This window comes from Periophthalmus magnuspinnatus, chromosome 24, assembly GCF_009829125.3.
Source record: "Periophthalmus magnuspinnatus isolate fPerMag1 chromosome 24, fPerMag1.2.pri, whole genome shotgun sequence".
Taxonomy (NCBI): domain Eukaryota; kingdom Metazoa; phylum Chordata; class Actinopteri; order Gobiiformes; family Gobiidae; genus Periophthalmus; species Periophthalmus magnuspinnatus.
Window position 1 is genome coordinate 21,524,322 of NC_047149.1, and position 27,267 is coordinate 21,551,588.

Sequence of the window (27,267 nt, forward strand, 5' to 3'; positions counted from 1 at the left end):
CTACTCATTGCACAGTTACCATTATTGCACCATCCAAAATATTGCACATCCCACTTATTGCACAGTCCCATTTATTTCAGTCAGTTTACCCACCCATTCAAGATTATTACATTTTATATCCACCCACTTCATATTTTGCCCTTGCATGCAAATATGTCTCTACAGAAAAGTTAAAATCACATTGCCACTATAGATGATGATCGTGAAAATGATCTGTTTCAGCTTGTGATGTTGTGAAGTTAACAGCTTCTTTTTACCTTTAGTTCAGTAGAGATTGGCAGTTCCAGGACTGAAATCAACCAAATGATTCCAGTGAAGGTGTAGAGTTTAAACACACAGTGGAGCACTTCCTGTATTACCACATGACATCACAAGGTGGAACAGAGTGTTTTTAGTTTGAGAAGAAGAAGAATTCAGCCTAAATATGCAGAGTTTGTGTGTTAAACATGTGTGAATGAAACAAACACAACTCCAGGTGTGTTTATAGTGAGGAAAATAGCGTAATATGGGCACTTTAATTGCTTATTAAAGATGCACTCTGTAACTTTTTTGGTGGAGAATCTACTATCTATCTCAATGAAGACAAGCAGCTGTCAACACTATGCTTTGTTACACGTCAGAGCTGAGGAGAAGCGAGTCTGCTCATAGCAAGATTGCATGTTTTTCAAGGAGCTATAAAGTTGAATAAACACAGGACAAGTTTAATGCCATATTAGGGAACATTCCAGGCAAGTTAATGAAAAAAATGTGATCTCAGTTTTCAGGCCAACAAAAATACTGTTTGTTGTTCAGAATAACAATCACAATTTGTCCCATAAAAAAAAAAAAGAATAAAAATTAATATAACATTCCAAAATCAATGGTAATTTAGTTATTCTGTTAATTGTTAGTAAAAAATACTTGTGTTACCTTTGTGTATCCTGCACGTAAACTCTTTGCAATACTTGTGGAATGAGGAACTTATTCTGTCAAAGAGTTAAAAGTTAAAATATACCTTTGATTTGTGTGTAACTGACTTACATAAAAACATAAATCAGTTAAGTTCATTTAAGTTTGAGCTCATCTACTATTCACAGACCATTCACAGGAAGAATGAGTACTTCACAATACACGGAATTAATGACACTCGTATAAATGCAATTATTTATTTAGCACCACAAGCACAGGAACTCCCCAGGCAGGTAGCCATTTCTTCACTACTATTGTACTGGACGGCTCTGAATAAATTATAATACAAGAAATGATGCCTACTGCGAAACCGCTGAGTATGTGAAAGTATATGAGAAAAATAATGAAGGAAATGCAAATACTAATACTAATGAATGGAAAAATGCATAAACGCTGAAACTGGTAATCTCTCAATTCATCTAAGTTTAATTATGCAGACAGATAAGAAAGTTTAAATTGATTTTGTCCGATATTAACAGAGATAACGTGAATTCATAGTAAATATCAGCACTAGGGATGCTTAAAGCTGCACTACACAGAAGAAGTACTATAGGTATTTAAAGCTACCACACATTAAACCAAATATATATCTGCCAGTGACGCCCAGACCACACTCAAAGCTCTGCAAGACTGTCTCAGGGATGTGCAGACTTGACTGAGCATAAACTTCCTGAACTTAAATCAAAATAAACTGAGATTGTGTTTGGACAAACTAACCCACTGCTCGGGCCTGACAGTGCGATGTGTCCTCCGTCCTCTTAATGTCGCCCTGCAGTGAGGAATCTTTCGATGATTGTGGGCGTTACATTCAAACTGGATAAGCAGATAATAAAGTCCAGCTTCTTTCAGTTGAGGCTCCGTGTCAAACTAAAGCCCCACCTTCCACAGGCGGATTTTGGATAAACAATCCACATATTTGTAACGTTGCGTCTGGATTATTATAGTTATTTGTATGTGGGGCTGGGCTCCCTGCAGGTCTGTGCTGTGTAACCTGCACTGGTTCCCATTTCATATCAGGTGCAATTCAAAATGTTATTGATTGTGTTTAAATGTGTGCACTCTATGGGTCCACTTTATTTGAGGGAGTTACTGCAGCTCTATACTCCACCCAGAGCCCAGAGATCAGAGGTCAGAGGTCAGCTGACCAGCTCCTGTTGACTGTGCCCAAAGTCCGGCTCAAGACCAGAGGTGACAGAGCCCAGACTATGGAACAGCGCCCTCTGCCTGTCAGATCTTAGCTCTTAGTCTTTAGCGTAGTTTAAGGCTAGACTCACCCACCTCACTCACCATTCTCCCTGGCATTTAATACAAGCTAGACAGGATATCTTGGTGTTTTATTGTTTTATATTGTATTATCGGCATTTTTTATTCATTTATTTTTTCATGTTGACTTTTATGTGAAGCACTTTGGTCAGCTGAAGTTGTTTTAAATGTGCTGTATAAATAAATAATATAATTGAACTGAATAGAACTGAATGTGCAAAGCTTTTTTTTTTTTTTTTCCAGAACTGAAACTGAAGAGTAACAGTCAGTCTGCTCACAGCTTTTACTTTCAAGTATGTGATTGCTCAAATAATTCTTAGATGCAGACAGTGTGTCATGGTCAGTGCTGATTGTTTAATGCACTTCATGAAACAAAATGGACTCATTTACAAGCCTGAAGTCCTCCGTGATATCCCACCACGATCAGACTTTTTACTTGCTCTTCTCCTCTCGGCTCTTAACAACCTAATGACACCACCTTGACCTAAATGCAACCTATTGGCATGCAGTGTCTTTTGCTCCTCGGTGCCATCGAGAGCAGTGAAAAGGCCAATTAAAATGGTCCAGCCCCTTCTCAGTATTGACCAGATGCAAGTGCGAAGCTTTGGAGGAGCTCGTCAAATGAGCCTGATGGGAGGGTTTTGAGAAGGAGTCGAGCGAGTGCGCCGGAGCAAAAAAGGACACGGCCGCTGAGAAAGTGCAAGAAGTCAGTTCACAAAAGTGTCTCCCTTAGTGCAGATAAATTGACTTTAGATAAAACTGTTAAAGTGTCCATAGATCTGTGCATTCTCACCATTGATTATTGACGTTAGAAATGAGAATTCTAGTGTTACGTGGGACAAATATTGAGAGATTTCCCTTCAAATTTTCTCTCAACCTTGAAAACTAGTGGATATTGATGGTCACTAGACTGGTCAATATAGCCCACAATGCATTGCGAGAGTCGGAAAAACAGCAGCGGACAGCGACAGGTCTTTAACTGGACACTAAACAACTAGAAGTGGATCGAAGAGCTGGTTAATCACACTGTTCATCGCTGATTTTGAATAAACAATGATTAACTAAACCATTTCTGCGTACAGTTGCTGTCGTTTGAGCTGTTAAAAGAGTGATCATTTACAAATCTCAGACAAAATATGTTAAAATGTAGTTTGTTTATGTGAGATCCAGCTTGACTAAAACATGTATGGTTATTATTAATGCATAAATAGTTGTGTGCCAGTGCAATTTAATCGTTATTTATGACAGAAATTAAGTTTTGTCAGAGTTTAGCTGGCTTTTTTGCACCCAGATGCCAAAGGTAGTGAGCTAAGTGTCCAAATCGCTCTGTGAATGAGGGCACTATATAGTTTCCTAAAGAGTGCGGGACAGGTTAGGGGCTAGAGGGACATTTGGACAGAGCTTACATTTATTAAACACTGTAAAACTGCTGAATATATGAAGAAACTACTGAAAAATGTTTTGGTTTGTTTTTTTGTGAGATGAAGTCCAGAGATATTAGCCATACATCAATAATAAAAGTAAAACAAAACCATATGAAGTATAATTACAGAGGAATAAATATGCAGTTTGTGTGGATTATGTTATGTAAATATGTAAATGAAGAGTTCAATAGCAAAATGAGACATCTACATTTTGAAAAATTGCTCAAAAAGTGTATTATTTTACTTTTTGTTACCATGTTTTAGAGATATGAGCCAGGCCATCAGCCAATTTATTAAACAGGGATGAAATAATATTTTGAGAGCAGTAAAATATATTTGGCTTTTGAAAATATCACTATACTAAATTTAAACTGCAAGTCTCCGATGACTTTTGCAAATAGCACTTATCTGCTTTTGCAAATGAAGTCTTCAAATTATCTTTCTGTTTTATCGCAAAAGAAAATCATTTTGTTCAATTGACAGAACTGAATTTTCTTCCGCTATGAAACTTACCTCGGCAACTTGGGGATTACACAGACACGCTTCAGTTTTATGCAGCCAAAATCTGAAATGTCCTGAAGATTTAAGACAGACAATGTTTAAATCCAGGCACAAAACAGTTCTGCTAGCTGTGCGTATGTCTAAAAGGTTTTCATTCTGTGCATTTAAGTTAATTTGACTACGAATTACTTTGTGAACAAATTATCCAATGAAATAAACTTGCCTTGGGTTGCCAGATTTAATATAAACCTACAAATATCATCATAATTGGGACTAATTTTACGACGACATTTTGGCTCTCATTACCGCGTGAGGCCCAAACATCCGTGTAATTTTATGTTTCCTGGTACCGAAACACAGAATTACAACACATTTACATCTTATATTTACTCGTGACTGAATATAGAAAATATCATCTTTCAGAATTACACCTATAAGTCCCTCTTGTTTGTTACGCGGCGTAATTTGTAAGAAGGAAGCGGTAAAGTCGAAGATATTGAGGTCATTACTCTTGTCACTTACCTCCCAGCTTGTATACAACTCATCCGAAGCATATTTACGACTTATGACACCATAGATTCCATTCCCTGTGCGTCGCGATAATATGCTAACACTTAATCAAGCTAGCTAAACAGATAAGTCAGTACGGATGGTTTTGTTCTTCGCACCACAAGCCGTAAATTTCTTTGCAGTTAAATCGTACTGACACGAAGCCCGAGGCGATGACATTTGTTGATGCGGGGTGAGCGTTAGCCTAGCATGTTTAGCGCGGTTTTGTTTTGGCTGTCTTATCTGTCCGCGCAGCCCTGTGCTCGGCCCACCATCACGGCTAAATACCCACCGTCGCCACCCTTTTAGCCCCTGCGTCCAAAACAGAATGGCCCAAATTAGCTCTGACCTTCTGTAATGAAAGGAGCAGGCGGCCCAGCGGTTTGTTGCCGTGAATGTACGGGGAGAAATAGCATGCTGTTACGCTGACAGACCCCCAGTGGCAATTTGGAGACGCGCCCCGGAAAGCTCCCCCCCCACCTCTGCACGGGCTAGCTAGCAGGTGGTCCTCACAGATACAATATACGCACAATGAGAGAAAGAGCTGTGCGTATAGATGTGTGGAGTATTTATGGGATTGAGTTTCTGTTTTTAGCTGCCATTTTGACAACTTTGACAGACCTTTTAACGGATAAGAGAGAAGAGAATAGCTTGATGTTTTGAATTGTTAATCGCTATGGCAACAGCGCTACATTCTGGTCAATCTGAAGACCATGGATTTAGAATAAAGTTGGTATTAGCAGAAACGCTAACAGCAAGGATGAAAGTCTTGCCTAAGGCGCTACTTCCAATCCTGAATAAACAAAGACGGTTGAAATGTCTGTGTCCGAATCTCTGCGAATTTTGTTCCGCCTTGTGATGTTATTAGTTAGAGAACCATTTTTTTTAAACACTTTTACCACTGTAGCAATACAAATGGACATAGCTAACCTGCTAGCCACCAGTTTCCAAATAGGAGGTGAGCACGGGAGCACGTCCAGCTCTGTCGACTCTGGTTTCAATTCACTTTCTATTGAAAAACTCTCACCCTTCTTTTCGTAACTGCTGCTTGTCAGACTCGTTCATTTTGGTCATAAAATGTTCATATTGACCTGCTCTACATGATCCTGGTGTTTTTATTTTGCTACTCTGTCCGTAAATGAAGATGCGAACACAAACGACGGATTGACTCTTTAGCTGGTATGATACTCGCGGTTAGAATCCCAAATAGGAAGTTTAGCTCCAAATTCGCCCTATAACCGCCCGCTTCGATGAGCTTCATTTAATCGGAGCGCATTCGAACTGCTGTGCCAGTCCTTGCGCCATCTGCTATATTGCATTGTCTGAAATCAGCGCTGCGTTGCTTGAAAGGTGTGGGCTCGCCTCTCCAGAGATCTGACCTGTAACTATCACTTATCGCTCACTGGAGATGGATAACGTCGACGCCAAAGTGTGGAATCCTCAAGGCAAAGCAATAACGGTCCCACGGAGACAAACGGGTGCCTGACCTCCGAGAAAAAGTTACACGGAGCACCTTTAACGCGTTTTAATCTATAAAACATGAAACACTCCACAATCAACTACGGTATCTGCGAATCTCTGAAGGGCACAAGGCAAACGCACACGGCACAAACAGAAAAACTCGCTGCCCTTTTGCGGAGAATAATCTTTGAGCGTCATCATGATAATTGTCCTATTTACATGTAAATTAAAAGATGTGTCATTGGGAATGTGTTGCAAGTCGTCGCCTCTATCCGTGAGCGTAGCAAATGAATAATTGAAAAACATGTCTGCTCCTCCGTTTGTGTGCGCGTGTGTGTTGTGTGTGCGCGTCTGTGGCTGTATGTGCCATGTGCTCTCTGGAGAGTAGCTTTGCTTTGAACCTTTAAATCACTTTATGACAACTTATTGCTGTGTGTTTTATCACTCCACGCGCGCCACTGTCATTACCGCGCACCGGACGAATCAGCCACACCGAGAGGGAGGCAATTACCTGTAAATTGGTTTCATTATGGATAAAAAACAAACAGGCAGACAGCCCCAGAATGCATTAGAGACTAGAGCAAAACAAGGCGGGCCAAAGATAGGAGCGAATTGGAGCATTAGATGTAATGTCTTTACTAATGTATTTTCTCTTTGCTCCAGATCTCGCAGCTTTTATTGTGGACTGCTGTTGGGGTTTGGAAGTTTGGCCCCGATGATGATGTCCCTCAGTGCAGTTCTCATAAATGATAACTCTTCCTGGACAGATAAACAGAAATGGTCACCTTCAGGACAAAATGGATAAATGGACACGCTCGGAGGAATGTCACTGTCTACTTCAAACTAAATGACATAAAACACATGATTTATGTAGTGTATTACACAGGAACACGGGTATCACTAAGGCCAGGGAAGATGGGGAAAAGTAAATCCAAGAATCTCAACTTTTGATTTTGATTTGATTAGATTGGATTAGATTTTATTATTTTATTTTACTTTATTTTATTTTATTTTTATTTTTTATTTTATTTCATTTTTTAAATTTTATTATTTTTTTATTATTTTTATTTTTTTGTTTTATTTATTTTTATGTAATTAAATGTAACTTAAAGAGCCCATACTACATTATTTTCAGATCTATGTTTTAATGTTGTTTCCTCATCAATGTCTGGAGTTCTGTTTAGCTTTTTGCTCAACTCTTCAAATGAAGACGTGAAAAGTAACTGTTAACTTGAAAACTACCACTTTGTGACATCACAAGGTGGGACAGTGCATTATTAGTCTATACATCTCCAAAGCTAAAATACTGAGTTACTGTGTCCAGGTGTATTTTTGAGGAGGTAACAACATTCTAACATGGCTTAAAGCTCGTAAAAATCTATGCTAAGTAATATAAGATCTTTAAACTCAAATCTGAAACGGCTATATAAAAGAACCAAGTGCGCTCAGCTGACCTCTGACCTCTTCTGCCTCTTTCTGGTAAACAGCATCTCAACAATGTGCTGTGCAGTCGGACCAAATTTACAGCCTCACTTATGGAAAGCTAGAGGTTAAGGTAAAGAAGTAGGAGCCTTTTTCTCTTTTAATTTTGACAAAATGGCTCTGTGACGCCATTGAAACCTACATGTATCAGATATGTGTACAATGAAGTAACCCTTATCAAAAAGAAGTATATTCAAGTCTACTTCAAGTATACTTATTTTATTATTTTTAAGTATTCTTTTAGTTTACTTTTTATGTACTTAGCAAATATGTACTTGACTAATTTCATTCATATTTACTTGAATCGCTGCTGTAAAAAAAATAAAAATAATAATGTTTGTTTTTTTGTATATTTTCACAAGCCAGGCTCTGTCAAAACTCTCTCCCCAACTTAAAAAAACAAACAAAAAAAACTTAAACTCTGGCGTATTTACATGCAAATGTTGATTAATATGCACTGTCCCTGAAATAAATAAATAAAAAAATACATAAATAAACTTTAAAAAAAGCAGAATGTCAGAAATAATACACCAATGAAGTGTACAAACAAAATACTAGAATGATCTCGTTTGTGATTATTCTTTCACACTTAAGGCATTAAAAGACAGAGGACTGTGACTAAGAGTTTATTCATAGTAAACTAACACTACACTATACTACTATAAGTGCATTGAAAATATAAAAGTGTTAAAAGTACACTTTAAGTACACTTTTAAGTACACTGCTATAAACTAAAAATGGGCCAGTTCAGTCCCAAGAAGTACCTTTAAGCAAAGTATACTTACATTAGTGTAATTAGTGCAGTGGGGAAAGTATACTTAAATATAGCAGTACACTTTTTAATGTGTACTAGAAATGTACTACTTTTTGGTAAGGGACGTTCAGAGCTGTTGGTGAGTACTGGGGTAAACGAGTTTTTTGGAACAATAGTGTCTTGAAGGCAGGAGAATAAAGATTAATGAAACATGCATGAACCACTCTAACTAAATCCAACTTGGAGTGAGTAAATGAGACGAGAAAACTATTATAACCTGGTTTAAAGCCCTTTAAAATTGCATTATAACTCTCCTTTAATATGACCGTTGAAGTGAGGAGAAGCAAAAACATCTCCAAAATACTTCTACATCAGCCAGATTCCACAAACAGAACAATAACTTATCTGACTTGAGTGCAACGGAACAAAACTCAAATATCGGTCAGTGAGGATGTAAGATACAGTACAGCCCTGAGGTTATAGAATAAAAAAATAACATCAAAAAATCCAAATGAATAAATAATGAGATGTGTGAAATGGAGATGAGGAAGACCTAAAGTGATTGGAAAACCTTCGTAGACATATAGTTTAAATACTTCAGTTTACATCACAACAATTACACCAGCACAGATCCTTTTGCCTTTCAGAACTTTCTGCTGACACAAGAGTTCTCTCAAGTTAAATAGAATCAGGACTTCAGCTGGATTTCCGTCTCCTTTTTAGCCGCGTATTCCGAGTTTACATAAAAAAAAAGGCTGTGTTAGCTCAAGCAGAAGACAAGACAGAAGCTACAAAGCGGTGTGGACACATGCTTATACGCACAAGAAAGGAAGGGCATCCAATGTAAAGTCACGCTCCGAGAAATGCATCGCTTTCAATTATTTATTTGTGTCCCGCTACAGTACAGCTTCCTATTGTCCTGCTGCAGAGAATAAAACAGGACTCTATAAGGTCCAGCTTTATAACCTGCTTCAAAGGCTTCATGAATGCGCTTCTCTATCTCCCATAAGAACACACAGGTCAATTCTCCGCCCCCTGCTGGTGCAATCCCTGTACTTCTGACCCTAATGCTTCCCTTTACACATATATGAGTCTGAAGGAGGTCCACGTACCCCCTGTAGTGTTGTTTCATGCTGTATTTTTTGGTGTATTGTCTCCTATTTTCCAAGAAACAACCTCAAGGCCTTCGCACAACACGGACCGATCTAATGTTTAAGAAAAATGTAGCTTTGTTTTCGGGTTTTTTTTTGATTATCCCAATGATAATACAGTTGTCCTTCGCTATAACGCGGTTCACCTTTCGCGGTCTCGCTATTTCGCGGGTTTTTTAGCGCAATTTTGCATCCAGATTTACATAAACGTTGGATCGCAGTGTGACTCTGAAGTGCTGAACGTTTGCAATTTGTTTTCTCCCCGACAAAACCCACAATGTCGATGAAACGTTCTGAACCGACAAAGGCGGCGACGAAGGTTTGAACTTTGAGAGTGTTTAAACGAGAGAGAAATGTGAGAAAATGTTAATGCCTGTGTGAGAAAAGTGTATAAAGTGTGTGTTGAGGGGTTTTACAGCAAAAAACATATAGAATAATTGAAAAAGATAAAGCTGATACTTCGCGGATTTCGCCTATTGCGGGGTTTTTTTAGAACGTAACTCGCACGATAAACGAGGGACCACTGTCTTCAGATTATATTATGACTGAAATGTGGTAACTGCACCTATTAATGACATTGGTTAAAGTCCAATACGGTTCATGTGGTCTTCCGTTAATTTATTTTAATAGATTCTTTTACCAGACCGAGGTTTAGTTTGTTTTCATACCTAACAGTTTCGATTTCTCGCTAGCGCTCTTCCTCAGTGTGATCACGTGATGTTGCGGTGACGTGTCCGGTCAGCTGATTTAAACAGGTTTTGGTGCTGTCTTCCTACCAGTAAAGGCAAGACGACAGCGCCACCTGCAGTCCGACTTCTTCAGGACAGTATCCCAGGCGTGTGCGAATAAAACAGCCCCTTTGTCCTGGTTTAAAGACACTGGTTGAAGTTTAATTCTTGCACAAAATACGATCGAACATGCAAAGTTAACTTCAACAAACGCAGCAACATCACTTCATCCCCGTTTTAATCTATTTTTATTGTATTTTTTTCATTTGCAGTTGGCTCTGTGCGTTACGGCGCCCGGCAACCTCACTGTTAGCGTCACTACTTTCTGTCTAATTTTATCTCCATGAGGTTTTTGCAGCGTCACGCTAAAATGAATAAATAATTAACGCTCAGGCAGTAGACAGGGAGCTGCATAAAGGCGTAATAAATATTAAAACAACACACAAGCTGAAGTAACAACTGGTAGGCTTTATTTTAATTAATTTGGATCTTAATAAGTTGTACTAATGTTGTATATTTTACACTTTTAATAAAGGTTAGCTTTTCAGAGACGATATACAGTAGACTAGTAGACAGTTTTGCATTCCTTTAAAACATTATCATTGTTTTTGGTTTGTGGGTCGTATTAAATGACCTTTAAACTGGAGCAGAAATAAAGTCAATGTCCTTCCTGCCAAAAAAGTGAATTCGCTGATTTCATTGTCTGAATCATTGGGTGAATAGTTGCCAGATCATGATTTTAATTTTCTTTTTGACAATTGAAAAGGGACCAATCTCTGACAACACATTTACTAATAAAATCCTGCTCTCCAGAGTTGACCAAAAGGTTAGGAACAATTTATTTTTCAAAAGTTCAGTCTGAAAAATCTGTATTTCTCTGTAAAAAAAATAAAAAATAAAAAAAAGTATTAATAAGTTATTGTCCCCGGTATCAGATATTCTTGTGGTTCTTGACAAAACATTTCAAATTCAAAACATCATAAATATATTGAAGATAAAACGTCTAGACCACTTTTGCACCTATCAAGGCCATCTCACTCAAAACTACTTTAGTGCATTTCCAAAATAATATTTGTAAGGATTAAAGTGACTGTGCTGGATTTTAACTGAACAAAAATAAACAAATACAATTAAAATACAGTTAATTTTACCCCAGTAAGATATAGTACAAGGTCAAAAAAAGACTGATTTGTGCTTTTTTTTTTTAATGCTTGTGAAATGCTACCATGCTAGCTGTCTCAACAATTACTTCATTGACTGATCATTCAATATATTACAAATGGGACAATCATTTTTGCGTGTGTTTATAGTGGAGACTTTTTTTGTATTAGTAGGAAATTTTTGGTTATTTTTCTGCAATATATGTTAAGATTTGAGCTGTAGAGGCTTGAATTATGAGCTAAAATTATGCAAACTAATTATTTAAGTGTTGCATTCTCCTATTAATTTATACAGATTAACAATATGTAACAATACACATGCACATATAGACTCTTTTTTTGTGTGAATATTTCTGCTTTATGGTTTGGTTTCAGTATTATTGTTTATCGTCTATATCGACTTCAGCAAAATATCGCACTTCAAACTTTGTTATCGTGACAGGTCTGATCTCCGGCCTCTGAAAATTGCAAAACTCGCTTTTAAACTCATCACAACGAACAATTGGAATGTTAAGACTTTCTAAAAATGAGAGACAAGGCTTGTGTTATACAAATAAACTTGCCTTTTCTTCCCCAAGACAAAGAGATTGTCCCACTGCAAACTCTTAAAACGAACCAGATCTGTTTTTGATGTTTTTCAGCCAGTAAAAATCAGATACGGCACCTTCAAATCAGTTTATACAACCCCACAAAATGAAATAGTGCACGAGCTAGAAGAAAAAAGAATTACATTTCTCATGACCAGAAGCAAACAATTATGTAGAGACGGACTTTTTTATGTAAATCGTTGTGAAATAAAGTGCTGTGCAAGTGCTTTGTAAGTGCTCTTGCTTGTATTTGCACACTCTGTTCCGAGCTCAGCCAAAATCCATTAGGCGCTGGGCTTACGTGATTGCTTGAGAGGCAGGAGCGGCAGTGATATTGCAGTTAATTGGACTCATTTGCATGGTGTTGTGTGCGGTGTCTGTCCTCGCCCGAGTGGAACGCATAGTCCTTGTGCTCTAATTGTCTCCTGCACCTCGCTGCTCTGGAGCCTCAGTTATCTTTAGAGCTTTCCAAATCAAACTGTTCAGGGCCTGTGATGTTGAGCTGATATTAGGGGTTAGGTGTGTGTCGTGAGTAGCAGTTTGAAGTTAAGTTTACACTGGGAAAAGGTCAATCTTACAGGTCATATATTACGCAAAACTGACTCGTGTGAGCTTTAAGACATGTTATAATGCTGTTACATCATCAAAAACATACCTGGAGTTGTGTTTTGTTTCATTTACACATGTTTAAGTAAGCCTTTAGTATTAGTCTGTCTACGTCTTCAAAGCTCAAAAGGCTCAGTTCCACCTTGTGATGTCATGAGATGGTAGTTTTCAAGTTTACAGCTCCCTTTTACCTTTTGTTTAGTAGAGGTGGCTATTCCAGGGCTAAAATCATCAAAAATGATTCTATTGAAGGTGTATGGAGTTTAAAAACACGGTGGAGCACTTCCTGTATTACCACATGATGACATCACAAGGTGAAATAGAGTGTTTTCTGTTTGAGAGAAGAACTCAGCCTAAATATGCAGGATTTGTGTGTTAAATGTGTGTGAATGAAACAAAATACAACTCCAGGTATGTTTTTGATGAAGAAACAACATTATAACGTTGATCAGACAATACAGTGGTCCCTTGTTTATCGTGGGGGTTATGTTCTAAAAATAACCCGCAATAGGCGAAATCTGAGAAGTACCAGCTTTATTTTTTACAGTTATTCTATATGTTTTTTGCTGTAAAACTCCTCACCACACACTTTATACACTTTTCTCACACAGGCATTAACATTTTCTCACATTTCTCTCTTGTTTAAACTCTCTCAAAGTTCAAACCTTCGTAGGCGCCTTTGTCGGTGCAGAACGTTTCATCGACATTGTGGGTTTTGTCGGGGAGAAAACTTGCAAATATACAGCACTTCAGAGTCACACTGTGATCCAACGTTTATGTGAATTTGTCTGAACACATTCTGTACTGTACGGGAGACACGGCACGGAGGAGACTGATGGACAATGGTCTACAGTCCCTCAGCCAATCAGGACGCAGAACACAATGCACGCTCATACGCTGTAAAAAAAAAAATGCATGTAAAATTGCACCAAAAAAATCTACGAAACAGTGAAACCACGAAAGCTGAATCGTGATATAGCGAGGGACTACTGTAGTGTAACATGCATAAAATCTAGTCTAGTTTTGCTTAAAATAAGAAAAAGAAAAGCATCTTCTCACTTGAAATGTGTAGAGAAATGCCACTGCACTTGAAATAACAAAAAAAACCATACTTTGTTCCTTTGGCAAGTATTACTTTACGACAAAATATACTACTTAAACTTTGTGCTTCCCAGTGTTACAATCGAAGAAATATCTAGCAAGAGGCACGATATACACAAACTCCTCTTTAGCTTTAATTAATAAGAGTTTAATGCTTTGCTTGTTGATTCTGCAGAAATATTCAGTTCCTCAGCTCTGTTTTTTTCTATTTTACTTGTAAGACGTCATGTTTGTTTTGTCTCAAATGGACCAAGTCTTTAAAGAAACTCAAAGACCATAGAATGACCGAGAGCATCTCAACTACCCATATACAAGAAACACAAGATCGAAAGCTCAGAAGTTGTCAGTTAAACCTTAGCACAATACTGGCCCTTTTTAATTTTACATTCACCAAACACAAAGAAAGACTGAAAACATGGACAAAACATAGCTGTCCACATGTGTCCACGTTACAGTTTCAATCTTCTTGTGTTTTAACGTTACACAAATGGGAAATGTAAACCAGGACTCTTTGAATGATGTGCTATTTTGAGCGTATTTGCAGATGGTGAGATCTTTGCACTTAAAGAGACACGAGTTGAGGTTAGGCTCGTATAAATAGGGCTTCTGGGTAATTAAAGGTGTGGTTGAGGTGAGCTGTAGTTCGCTGGAGATGTGCAGAAGGAGTTTGAGGTGTGGCCCTGCTCATATAAACTCCATTTATTACACTACGGTATTGGCATTTCAAGCTATTCTTTAATTGTACTAATATTTTCCATGTAAGTTTTTAGAGAACTTTCTATTTTTTACTTTTTAGTGTTCACAGTAGTTGAACTAAATCCAAACATTTGCAATGGACTTTATCCTCAAAGAACAAAGCACGATGTCATGAAATATTCAGGACAAGTTAAATGAGAAGTGATGGGATTTTAGATTTGCAGAACTAAAGGTTTCAACTGTGACTGTTTTATTAAAGAGCACAACCAATCCAAACTCCTAATTTATACTCAGAAAATTCAACAGCAGTTTGATGAAAATAAAAAATACCACTGAGAATTATTCAGGAATTATATGGTGGGTAAATTGGACCCAAAATTCTTAGTTGCATTTTTAGAGAGTTACAAACCAGAAGCTTGAGGGACCTTGGATTTTGTACGCAAGAGTTTTCTTTCAAATGCAACCTAAAATGTAATAATCCACCAACTAGGTACTCCTGATGATGAACCAAGCACGACGAAGATCTGGAGATGGGCCCCAAGGCTGTACTCCTGATATGTTTCCCCAGGAGACGTGCACACGAGGCTCCTCCGTGTCCAGACCAGAAGGATGAGCATGCATCTCAACTGCACTCTCAGGAGGCCAGAGCTCGCAGAGAGGAAGAGGAGCAAGACGAACGGCTCTGCATTGAACACCAGCTGCTTCGGAAACACAAACAACAGAAAAAGGTTTGTGAAAAAGATATAGCAGCGTACTGGGGCACACAGGTGCAGGACAGGGAGGAGCAGCTACACGCACTCCACCTGCAGCTAGAGCAGAGCGCCATCAGCTGGAGGCAGAGCAGCAGAACGCAGAGCAGAAGAAGCAAAGAAGTGTTCTGGAGGAGCAATGTAGAGCGAAGGAGCAGGAGGAGCAAGAGAGAGAGAGAGGACTGTGTGGAGAGGCAGATACAGAGAGCATAAGCTGACCATCGCATTCTCCCCATCCTCCCTCTGCGACTCCACAGACAGAGGCAGGAGGCCCGGGACAACTGCCTCTACCTTCAGGGGAGTGGAAGCCGATGAGAGACAGAGTGGAGTTTGTTTTTAAAAAAAGACAGTGATGAAGATGGACTCTGAGCAGTTTGAGAAAGTGTCTCGTGAAGTGGACACATTTGAAAAAGATGAAATGGTTCAGGGTTCCCTTTGAAGACTCTTCTGCAGACTGTCCACATGTCCAAGCACAACGTCCAAGCTCCATTCTTCAGTTCAGCTGTAACCAAAGTTCAGTCTAGAGACATCAGACAGCAGAGATGTAAGAAAAATGTCTCTCCCTGCAGAATAAAAGTTGTAGTGCACACAGTTTCATCTGACTCTCCTAAACTTCTCTGCTCTCCAAACAAAGAGCTCCATTCAGTCACGGCACCGGCTCCCTCCGTGAACCCTAAAGAACCCCCAGAACCAAAATCGCTCAGGAGAAACTCAGACTTTCACCAAGCGATCCAAACCCACCTGCCACAGTCAACTTTACAATTGTGAATAAAATCTCCAACCAGACCTCTGCAGCTAAAGGTAAGTCCAAGAACGTTAAGCGACCTCTTGGAACCGTGCAAAAGAGCACCACAGTTCAAAGCATTGCTCCAACACTGATTCGCAATCTCTCATCGGGTTTCGCAAGTATCCATAGAACATCCACCAATCACCAGCTGACCCATGATGTTAAGAATCAAGAAGAATTAGAAAGAAATTCTTCTAAATCAAAGAAGAATTAAGAGTAACAGTTGATCAAGCCTCCTTCCAATCGCCCAAAACATCCACCCCACAAATGAGTGTCCACCTCCAACCCGTACGCACAGAGCACAAAAAGCATTTGATTTGATCTGGTAAAGCATTTGATCTCTGCTCCCTTCTGTCCCGTTGTGTCCTTGTGCAAGACATGTCACCTGCTTTGCTTCTAATGTTTGTGAGCACGGGTGAAGTGAATGGGTCATTTCCTGATGCAGTGTTGTGTGCGCCTGTTCAGGATCCAGTATTTTACTAAGTTTGGAACACGACTGGCGGTTATTCAGGCTGAGCTTTGAAGCCAAACCAGGGAACATCAAGGTCCATAAGAGGTTAACTACACAGGAAAGTGCAGTTAAGTAAATAAAATAAGACCAAATTAGCACAATCTGACAGTGTTGTTGCTTCCTGTATGACCTGTTTTCCCATGACTAGATGTGTTTCATAACTCCTCTCCTCTTTTGCGCTCTTACCTCCTCTCCACTGCACACGCTTTCCAAAACAGAATACCTAGAATACCTCTTCATCTTGACCAATGAGGCTCATTCTTCCGCAGCCCACTTTAATACATTCTGTAGATGGCATTATGTATAGGCAGGTGCTTATGCATTATATAATACCCCCACTGTGTCAGAAGTAAGGGAAGGCATACATATTTTCCAGTTTTGAAGAATATAAAATGTTGAACTTGGGGAAAATCCACACAGACGTCCCAGATTTGTAGAGTTTAATGGGGAATAAATAACTTAAGAGATGGTTTGGTGCGTAATTAGTTTTAAGACAAAAGATAGAAATTGGTAGACATAAACTTTTAACGGTTCACTGTAAAATTATATTGTGCTGTGAGTTTAAACGTGTACCCACAGAAGTATAAAGAAGTGGACTAAGTGAGCGTGACGTCAGCCATAGCGTTCAGCTCCAGTCAAACGAAGCTCATCGAGGACAGCGGTTCTAGGAGCGAATTTGGAGCCGAGTTACACGTTTGGAATTCCGACCGCGAGTATCATAGCGACCAAAGAGCCAATCCAGAGCGAGGCTGTTGATCGTAACAGCCCTTCCTGCTTCCATCGCTGGTTGAGCAGGGAGCCGGCGCTTAGCAACGCTGTCAATCAAACCTGTTGCTAATGCTAGCGGGAAAGACCATAGGGAAAGAAACCGCCTGATTTGTCTCTTATTAATGTTCATATCTTGATTTATGGACACAATAGTGAAATAAAAAAAACAGGATCATTTAGAGCTCGTCAATTCGAAAGATTTAAGACCTAAATGACGAGCAGGTTAGCTATGTCTGTTTATATATACAGTTCATGTGTGTACCTCCAATTTGCCAAACTAAGTCCATAGTCCACTGTGGTATAATCTGCAGAATAATCAAATAAAAATCTATGCAAAGTCTACGCAAAAGCTCAACTTTCTCCATTTCCAAATACTGCTTATCTTGTCATAATCGTGTGAAATTATAATTAAGAATTTCTCACATTTTTTTTCCATACAGTGTGAAATTATGACAACTTTGCTAACACTTTATTTTTATATACGTTCTGAGACAATAGGGTTTAGCTGCACAATTATCACAATCATTAGTCGAGAATGAGCAAGTAATTACAAAAACACACAGCAAAGAATACCATTTTTTTTACGTTTTTTCACCGTTACACTTCGAGCGTCATTCTTCACAGCTTCTGCCTTATTTGTTCAACGCTTCAGCTCGAGACAATGCATGTATTTGGGGCTTGTGAGTCTTTTGTTCAGCGCTCGTGACTGCCTGTAATGGGCTGGACACCGGGGAGTGGGACTATTGTGTGTTCTCCACCAGAGGAGCTGATGTCACTGGCTTCATACAAGACAAAGTGCAGACTGCGGAGTATAGGACACGCTAGACGGAGCTAAATCAAAGCTGTGCACATTCATCATCAGACATGTGAAGTGTGCTATAAAAACGCACGCTGAGGGAGAACATGTTGGGCTGGTTTTCTTTTTCCTTTCCGCTGTTCGGTTTCGCGTCACCAAAGACCTCGCATGCAAACTCCATACAGACATTTTTGGCCTAGTGAAAGATTCATTGTTCTTTTGTTCGTAAAGTTTGAGTCACTACAGTTGAATATATTGACAAAATGGGGGCGACAGTGGCTCAGCGGTTAGAGCAGAGGTCCACCGACATGAAGGTCTGAAAGGATTGATTGGACTAAGTTCTGTTATGTCCTTTGGCAAGACACTTCTTACACTTTGCTTAGTGTAAATGTTGCGTGTGAGAGTGATTGGTGGTGGTTAGAGGGGCTAAAGGTGCAGAATGGCAGCCGTGGCTAAAATAATGACCAGAATGAGTAACGACAATAGTGTAGAGGTACAGTGGTGCAACGGTTAGTCCTCTCGCTTCACAGCAAGAAGGTACAGAGTTCAATTCTGAGGCAGTTTATCGCTTTTCTGCAGGGAGTTTGCATGTTTGTCCTGTGCCTGCGTAGGTTTTCTCCAGTTTCCCCACCACTAAAAACAAAAAATGCTTCTCTCTGGTGCCAGGACTCCACTGAAAAGACATATTTATCTCAGCGGGACTAAATAAATCAATAAATAAACAAATGAATAATGAAGTGCCATGTGCATTGTTTGTCTGATTGGTGCGACTGTTGCATAAGACAATCAAACTCAAACTATAATGAAAATATTGCTGCATTTGGAGTTAAATTGCCTATTTTTTGGTAGAAGACACTTAAACGTAGTCATCTGGAGAATGATTTTGAAATTGAGACATTCCGACTGCCCTCCAGATGTAATTTTCAGTCTGAAGGTACTGGACTGAGAAGCTACAAATTTATACTTCCCTGACTTTCCCATTTTACCTTTTCTGTGCTGGAACCAAAACCAAGTCTACTATTTTTTCGTAAGATTTAACTAAGTTCTTTTTAGGTGGAAAGTTTCTTGTTCCACACACGATACAGTAAGACTTAAGATGTGCTTTGTACTGTAGCAGAGAGGCAGGCTTAAAGCTAATGGCATGTGAGGACCAGCTGCCTGCTCCAATCTGCAGCAGCCATCTGTTTTGCCTTGTACTTCAATAACAATCTCAGTGCAGCAGACAGAGGCAGAGGCAACACCTTGCAAAAAAACTTGTAAGCAGCGAATGGCTTATGTTAAAGTTTGTGAAGCCTGAAGGTGAACGTGTCGGGATCCCGTGCAGTTCACCAGGGCACAGAACTTTCAACTGAATTACATTAAACAAAGTGTGGAAATTTGCAGAGGTAAGGTGGGTAGTGAAATGCAGTGACACCATGGACAGAGCTGATCCAGCCTGACGCGGAGGAGTAATGTAAGTTTAATAAATTCTGATGTGCTTTTGGAAAAGGTCAGGAGATGGAGCACAGGAATCAATAGGTGATTGGCGGAGGGCCGGCTCTTTCTCTTGCACTCTAGCCTCTGGATTTCAAGCACACATTAAGTTCTACAGTGTCCTTGGGTTAATGAGGGAAAAAGGTCAGTGTTGAAAGGATCTGCGTACTAAGCTAATTAAGTATTACCTGAAATTATGAATGCTCATTAGCAGTGATCTAACCTGCTCTCGCCAAACTGTGAAGCACTCTGAACTGAGTTTTACACATGTATCAATCTGAAACGGCTCTCATTGAAAGTGAGCGGGAAAAGGTAGAACTTTATGACAATTATTTAAATCTGACTGGTCGAAAAGCCACAACAGTGAAACTTTTGTTACATCCAGTTAAGAGAAAAGCAGTATTTTCACTAAAATAGACTGAAATGGTCTGTTGGCATCACCGTGCTTGTTTTGGGTGCATCACCTGTGGTTTTCACATAAACCTCATTGCTGCGAATTTGAGCCTTACTACAGGAGTATGTCAAAATGGATTCTTGTGAGTTTGTGAACTCACAAATCTCGCGAGAATCCATCTTGCTGTGCAAGGTTAACAGTAATCATAAAAATGGTTGTATATCTTTTCTGGTGGAGGGTCTGCCACCAACTACTCTCCACTGAGTAATTATTGCTTTACCTGGAATGTTTTGAAGTATTCTCTCTACCTCCAAAATACAGGTCAGATCTATGGAGAGATAACAAATGATATGTGGTCTTAAACTCATGCTGTGGTAGTCCAGTGTCAAGCCGTACATTCAATACTGGCATAACAGACACATTCAATCAAATTTACCAGTAAGTATTTTTGGAGCATTTATGTGATCACCAGATCATCTGTGTGGCCAAACCTCTTTGTCAAAGTCTGATCTTGTCAGATCACAGGGAATATCAGGTGCCACAGTGGAGCAGTAATGGCTAAAACTGTGTCCTTAAGTGAGGCACTTCACCCAGATGACCTAGTATGACTTTGGTGAGTGTTGGTGGTGTTTGGAGAGCTGATGCCACAGTCTACTCCAGGGCCGCTGTGGTTACATTAGTAGTTTACCACTACCGAGTATGGAATGAATAATGCATGAAATTCTCCGAGCGTCTTGGAGTGTCTGGAAAAGCGCTATATAAGGCTATTATATAGTGACTATTATTATCTCTGGAGTGATGGACATATGCTAGGAACCAGATTATACCCCTGAGCCCACCTTCACCTACCACTACATTAGCATCATAACAGCAATGTCACCACTACCACTCTCCTACCACTTAAGGCACTTTTGATAATAACTTAACTCCCATTTGCTCAATATTATGACAGTTACCGTTTCTTTAAACCCTGGTGGCTCAAATACTTTCCAATACACAGCCATTTCCAGCACTGTCTGCATCTTCTGATAGTGAAAATGTTTACGTTTTAAAACATCACCGATATTCATTTCAATTAGACCCAAATGCATAAATACGTGTCAAGCGTTTGAACCAGCTCCTATCTTCATTCTTCTTCATATATTATGCATGTGGCTTGACTAACTCTTCCCCTACAATTACACATAAAAACATATCCTTAAGCCACCCTCATTCAATCTTAATACGTGAAGTAAACAAAGGGTTGTAGTTGCGTGCTAGGTTTTGTCTCGGGGGACAATCTGTTTGCATTCTACTGACACAACTTCTGCTAAGCCACGCAAACAGTTGTATATGAAGATAAAAGCTAAGAGGAGCGGTGAAATAAAACTTACATTTGCTATATATGATGACAAAATACAGTTTCTGCTGAGTTTTAACTTGTGAATCTATTATGCTTCTACTACAAATCTCACTTGTGCTTTTGCAAGTGTGGAAAAGTACTCACCTTACTGTTACTGAGTTGATGTTTTTGGGGTAATTGTACTTTTATACTGTATTTTTTAGCATATTTATTTACTTAGCACTTGTTAAACTGTACAAATCACTGCAACAAGTGACAAAATAACAAGAAATACATGCATGTTTATAATGAACCATGTGTCTGGAAGTGGAAAAAACCTACAAGGCTTTTGGCATCGATCTCAATACTTGTAGTAATTGAGAATAATTCAGCTACAGTTAATATTGGTTATACATATGGGACAATGTATAATGCAATGCAAACCTTGACTCCCTTCAAATGCAGAGGTAAAGGTAGTTTCATATTTGTGCCTCTACCGAAATAATTTATGTCCTGAGGATCGTGAATGCCAACGATTATTATTAAGGCAACAGTGACTTAAAAAGGTTGGTACTATATATACTACTTATTACAACAGCTCTTTTATTGCAGAATGGCTTGGGTGATGTTTGTGGTGCAGATTTACTTGCAACTTTGGCAACTTTCCAATTGGCAATCAGTTGTTCAAAGTAAACCACAATCCTTATTTAAAAAGGATATATAAATACACTGATGCCATGCACTACTGTACATGTAAACTACCTGTATAGTGTAGCCAGATGCCTCTTTATAACTCCTGCAGACTGTCACCTTTTAAAGCACTGTTAAAAGATGATATGGTCAAACAAAAGTCACAAATATCAAATATAAAAGCTAAAACTAATTAATTTAAGTAGTAGTAGTAGTAGTACTTCTAATAATTGAGTATAAATCTTTACAGTGTCCCAGTCACCCCATTGCACAGCTGACTCACCACTGCTTTATCTAAAAAAAAAAAAAAAAACAATTATCAAAATCAACACATTTGACCTGTTTTAATCACCCGACAAAGCTAAAAAAAATATGCAGTTTAAAACAACTTGATTCACTAATCCAAGTTTGTTGCATAAAAGACTAAAACACTTCTAAAAAAAGTAACTACCATATTTGTATAAGTCGCACCAGCCAAAAAAAAAAGCATAATGATGAAGAAAAAAACAAATGCATAACTCTTTTGTTTCTAAATATTTGTCTTTTATTTTTTAAGAGCATTTAGAACGACTCTTCTGGCATTAATCTGAGCAAATACAGCACCGAAGAACGAACCCTCATTGTACAGTGGTACTTTGAATCACGTGAGTCAAATTCACATATACCAGAGATGCCCTGAGCGTAAACGCCATTAAAGGAATAATAAGTCGTTTTCAAAGACAGGGGGCAGTGTGTGATCTCCACAGACCTGACTAGTTCCGATTTCTTCCTGTGGAGCGATCTTAAAGAAAAGGTGTTTGTAAATAAACCTCAGACAATAAACGACTTAAAACGTGATATCGAGGATCAAATAAGAGCCATAACCCTGGAAATGCTGAAAATATTAAATGTGTCGGATCTGGCTATTCAGGGCGAAACTGAAAATGTTGGACACTTAAACATTATTTTTAAAACTCAGGCCATTTTTACTTCCCCTAGTTTAAGTAGTGATAAGTTCAAGTGTAAGTGAACAATTATAACCGTATATATTGCCAAAAATCTCAGAAAATTCAGTTTACCTACTGCTAAAATTTGATGAGTATAACTTAAAAAAATCGCATCTGAGTATAAGACGCACCCTCGGACAAACCATGAAAAATACAGTAGTAACTAATTAGAATACTATTTCCCATGCATACTTTACTCTACACTCTACGCAGCAATACTCGTATCGTACATTTCTAGCCGTATAACTGTACTTTTGCTCGAAAACAAATGCTCAGTACTCTTTCCACCACTGCTCTTTTGACAGTTATTGCTTTCATCTAACTTTTGCTGCCACAAGATGAAAAAAAAAATCCTGGAGGCAAGATTTTTTTAGTAGGTATAAAGCTGCTACTTGGAACATCTGTGCAGCGCTTCAGCAATTTAAAGCTAAGACTCGCACTGGGGAAGTTAATTAGCAATATGCATCCAATGAATACACAATCTCTCAGTGTTAAAGTACGGCGTGATTCTATTAAACATAGCTTCCTTTCAGTCTTTTCATAATTAGGCGTATTTAGATGGATCTCTTCAAACTTACAGCCTTAATGTGCGTAGAAAATACACACTGATTTCTTTTTGGAATTACGATTTGACAGGAAGTGCTTTGGGGTAATGCATGACTGGGGTGTTTTGTAAAAAGGATGTAAGGGCACGAGGCTGTTCTGTTTCGTAGTCTACACAGTATGCGCCCGAGCTGAAAGGGTTAGGGTTAGTACGAACTTTATCCATGTTCACCAGCAAAAAAAACTAAAAAACTAAACACACAAACGAAAAAAGGGAAAGAGGGTAAACATACTGTACAATAATACACCATAAGTTTGTCCAAACATTCTACCACTATAACCTCAAACATCACATTGCAGTGCGATACAGACCTTAAATTAATGTGTTTTAAGCCTTATTAATACACAGCGGCTCTGTCAAAGCTGTGTGTAAAGCACCACACTGCATTGATCACCGTTCTGTGGCCCTCCGTTTCGAATATGTTTTGAGATGTGGCCCTCAATAAAAAAAAAAGTTTGGGCACCTCTGGGTTAAATGAATTCAAAAAGTCCCCGGTTAATATTCCACCCCGTTCACTTTTCGCTCTTAATGCTCCAGACCGCGCTTTCTTTGTGGTGGCACTTTCATTCATTTCAATGGAGAATTCAGGGAAAGTTTCACTTCCAAAATATGATGTAAAATAGTTTGAGAACACGTCAGTATGACCGATTCTCTGGGAGGATTTAAAGGGCCCATATTATGTTATTTTCTGTTCTATGTTATAATGTTGTTTCCTTCTCACAAACTTATCTGTAGTTTTGTTTTGTTTCATTCACACATGTTTAACACGCAAATCCTGCATTTTCAGACTCGGGAGTTCTTCTCTCAAACAGGAAACACTCTGTTCCACCTTGTGATGTCATGTGGTGATACAGGAAGTGCTTCACTGCGTTTTAAACTCCATACACCTTCAGTAGAATCATTTGGATGATTTTAGCCCTGGAAATGCCAATCTCTACTGAACGAAAAGTAAAAGGAGCTGTTTACTTGAAAACTACCACTTCATGACATCACAAAGTGCAACAGAGCATTTTGAGCTGTGAAGATGTTGACTCCAGGTAGGATTTTGAGGAGGTAACAACAATCGAACATGGCTTAAAGCTCACGAGAGTCAATTTCGTGTAATATAGGACCTTTAAAAGAAGGAAAGGTCAACCAAATCAAACCTAAAAACTAAAACTAATCAATTTAAGCGTAATTAAATCATGTGCAGCGAGTAACTTAGATAAATGTCAGTTATCCCAGTGCAGCAGGTGTCCACAGACCATTTAAAAGGGGACAGTAAGTGCAGCACTGATATAATTACAGTTTCAGAGGGTGAATGAGCTCGCACAACCCACTCACGGAACACATTTGTTTTAATAGAGACTCCATACAACACTATTTCATGCTTTTAGCTCTTCCCTCTACAGCAGCTGGGTCCATGACATGGTTATTATGCTTACTTACCACTGCTCATTGGCATTTGTGAAAATAAAAGTGCTGTTAGTGTTCAGATTGTGATGAATGATGCAGCTACACTCAGGCCTTATGTGCCCACATTAATCCACGATGATTGATGATGAAGTTAATATGTTACTGAGAATATGAGCTGGGAAGGTGTTTTTATTTTAATACATTCTTTTTCCAGACGAAGGTTCAGTTTGTTTTTATACCTGACACTCTGAACTCCTCACTAGGGATCTTCCTCAAAGTTGCGTGTCCGATCGGCTGACGACAGCGCCATCTGCAGTCTGTAACCTTCAATGCAGTTTCCCAGGTGTGTGAGAGTAAATAGCCCCCCTCGTCCCAGTTCAACATCCCATGAGCACATTTCCCTATTCCGATTGCCTCCTTAATCCAGCGACGATGTTTGTTGTCCTCTGTCCCAATGACGCTCGCTTCATTCCGTTCCATAATGTGCTTCTCTCTTTTACAAAGGTCAAAAACGTCCGATTTGAGTTACTCCTGTTCTGCTTTGTGTTTTGTGTCTCATGTGCATGTCTTTACTGTTTCCTTCTCACATTCTGTCCTATGTTCAATCTTTTTCCGTGCACTTAAAGTCCTCCCTGTTTTCCCATGTATGTTTTATCACGAGCAAAAGACAAAGTTTAAATCTGCACTGAAAGAGCGGCTTGGATGAGCGGCGAAACGTCTTCACTCCTACAACGATTTGTCCAGTTGATTTAAACTTTTGCAATGGATCCGACCTGGACGACTGGGGGATTATACAGCCGTTTTATTGCAAGGTATCATGGGTATTTCGTATATACGACATTACATTTGTGCCCCGGTTCTATTTTATCTCTTGGGTGGACGGGTAGTTGCCTGACTTTCTGTACGGTTTTACAGGTGGGTTTAAAAACAAACTAAACCTTGATCAAAAATAAATAAATAAATACAAATAAAATAAAAAATAGAATATAATAGAGTAAAATAAAATAAAAAATAGAATAGAGTAGAATAAAATAAAATGAAATAAAAAATAATAGAGTAAAATAAAATAAAATAAAAAATAGAATAGAGTAGAATAAAATAAAATAAAAAATAATAGAGTAAAATAAAATAAAATAAAAAAATAATAGAGAAAAATAAAATAAAAAATAATAGAGTAAAATAAAATAAAACAAAACTCATTCGACAATCGGGCAAAAATATAATAAAATGTCAAATGTACTGTAACACCATATGTTTTATCAGCTATACACTCCAGCCACATGAGAAAGCGGAAGTAGATTTCGTATTTAGATAAAGAAAAAAATAAAATAAAAATAGACCCATCCTTCAACAAGTGTCTCTAGGCAACCTGCAACTTGTCGGTCACACACACATATACACACACACAAAAAAGTTAATTGATTTATTTTTCACGTTTTATACAAAGCCAACACAGAGAGACTGGAGATGCACAGCCGTTTGTGTTCCTCTCTGCACACAGGGCACCAGAGCAGAAAGAGCCTTCTGTCACTGCGGCTGCTGTAGGTAAATGAGACTACACCCCTATGGCTTCTCACTCTCCCTTTCAATCTATTGCTTAAGTTTACTTTAGATTGCACTGCTGATTCGTGCATAGATTTTACTAGTTCTGCAAATGCAAAGAAAGGACTTGTGTGGTCTTTCTGTGTGGTCTTTGCTCTCCGCCTGCTTTCATTTCTTCAATAGAAACATATACGGTACACAATCTGTCAAAAGATTGGACAAACCATCTCATTTGATGTTTTTTTTCTGTATTTTTCTACTTTCTACATTTTATATACACACAGAAGACATGAAATATATGAAGCAAGATATATGGAATTATGTAGCGTAGAAAAAGGTTAAATTACTCCTTAATAAAGAGAAGGTGTGTCCAAACGTTTGACCCGTAATGTAGGTCATGTTGTGCTTTGTTACAGCAATCCAGCACTAAATCCCTAAAGTTACAATATAAATCTTAAATAATGATGAAAGATAAAGCACTTACACACAAGTACGTATCATAATAAGAATGTTTGAGTTGAGTTCAGTCAAATTTAATAACTTATTTCTGTCTGATTATATGAATTTACTAAGTATAGGTTAAGGTTAGGTACTTTATACTGTAGTTGCTGCTGGGAAATTTGTCCTCTGCGTTTGACACATCCTTCAATGCTGCTTGAGCTGTCAGGAGCAAAGGGCACATCTCCAGAGCTTAGTCAGGACTTTAGCCTTACCTTGGCTGGACTTTACCCATGGTGCATGTTTTGGGTTGTTGGAGGAAACCAAAGTGCCCAAAGGAAACCAGTCTAGACAAACCCTGAGCCTGTTTTATATAAAAGTAGTGACCATGTCTTGTCTAAA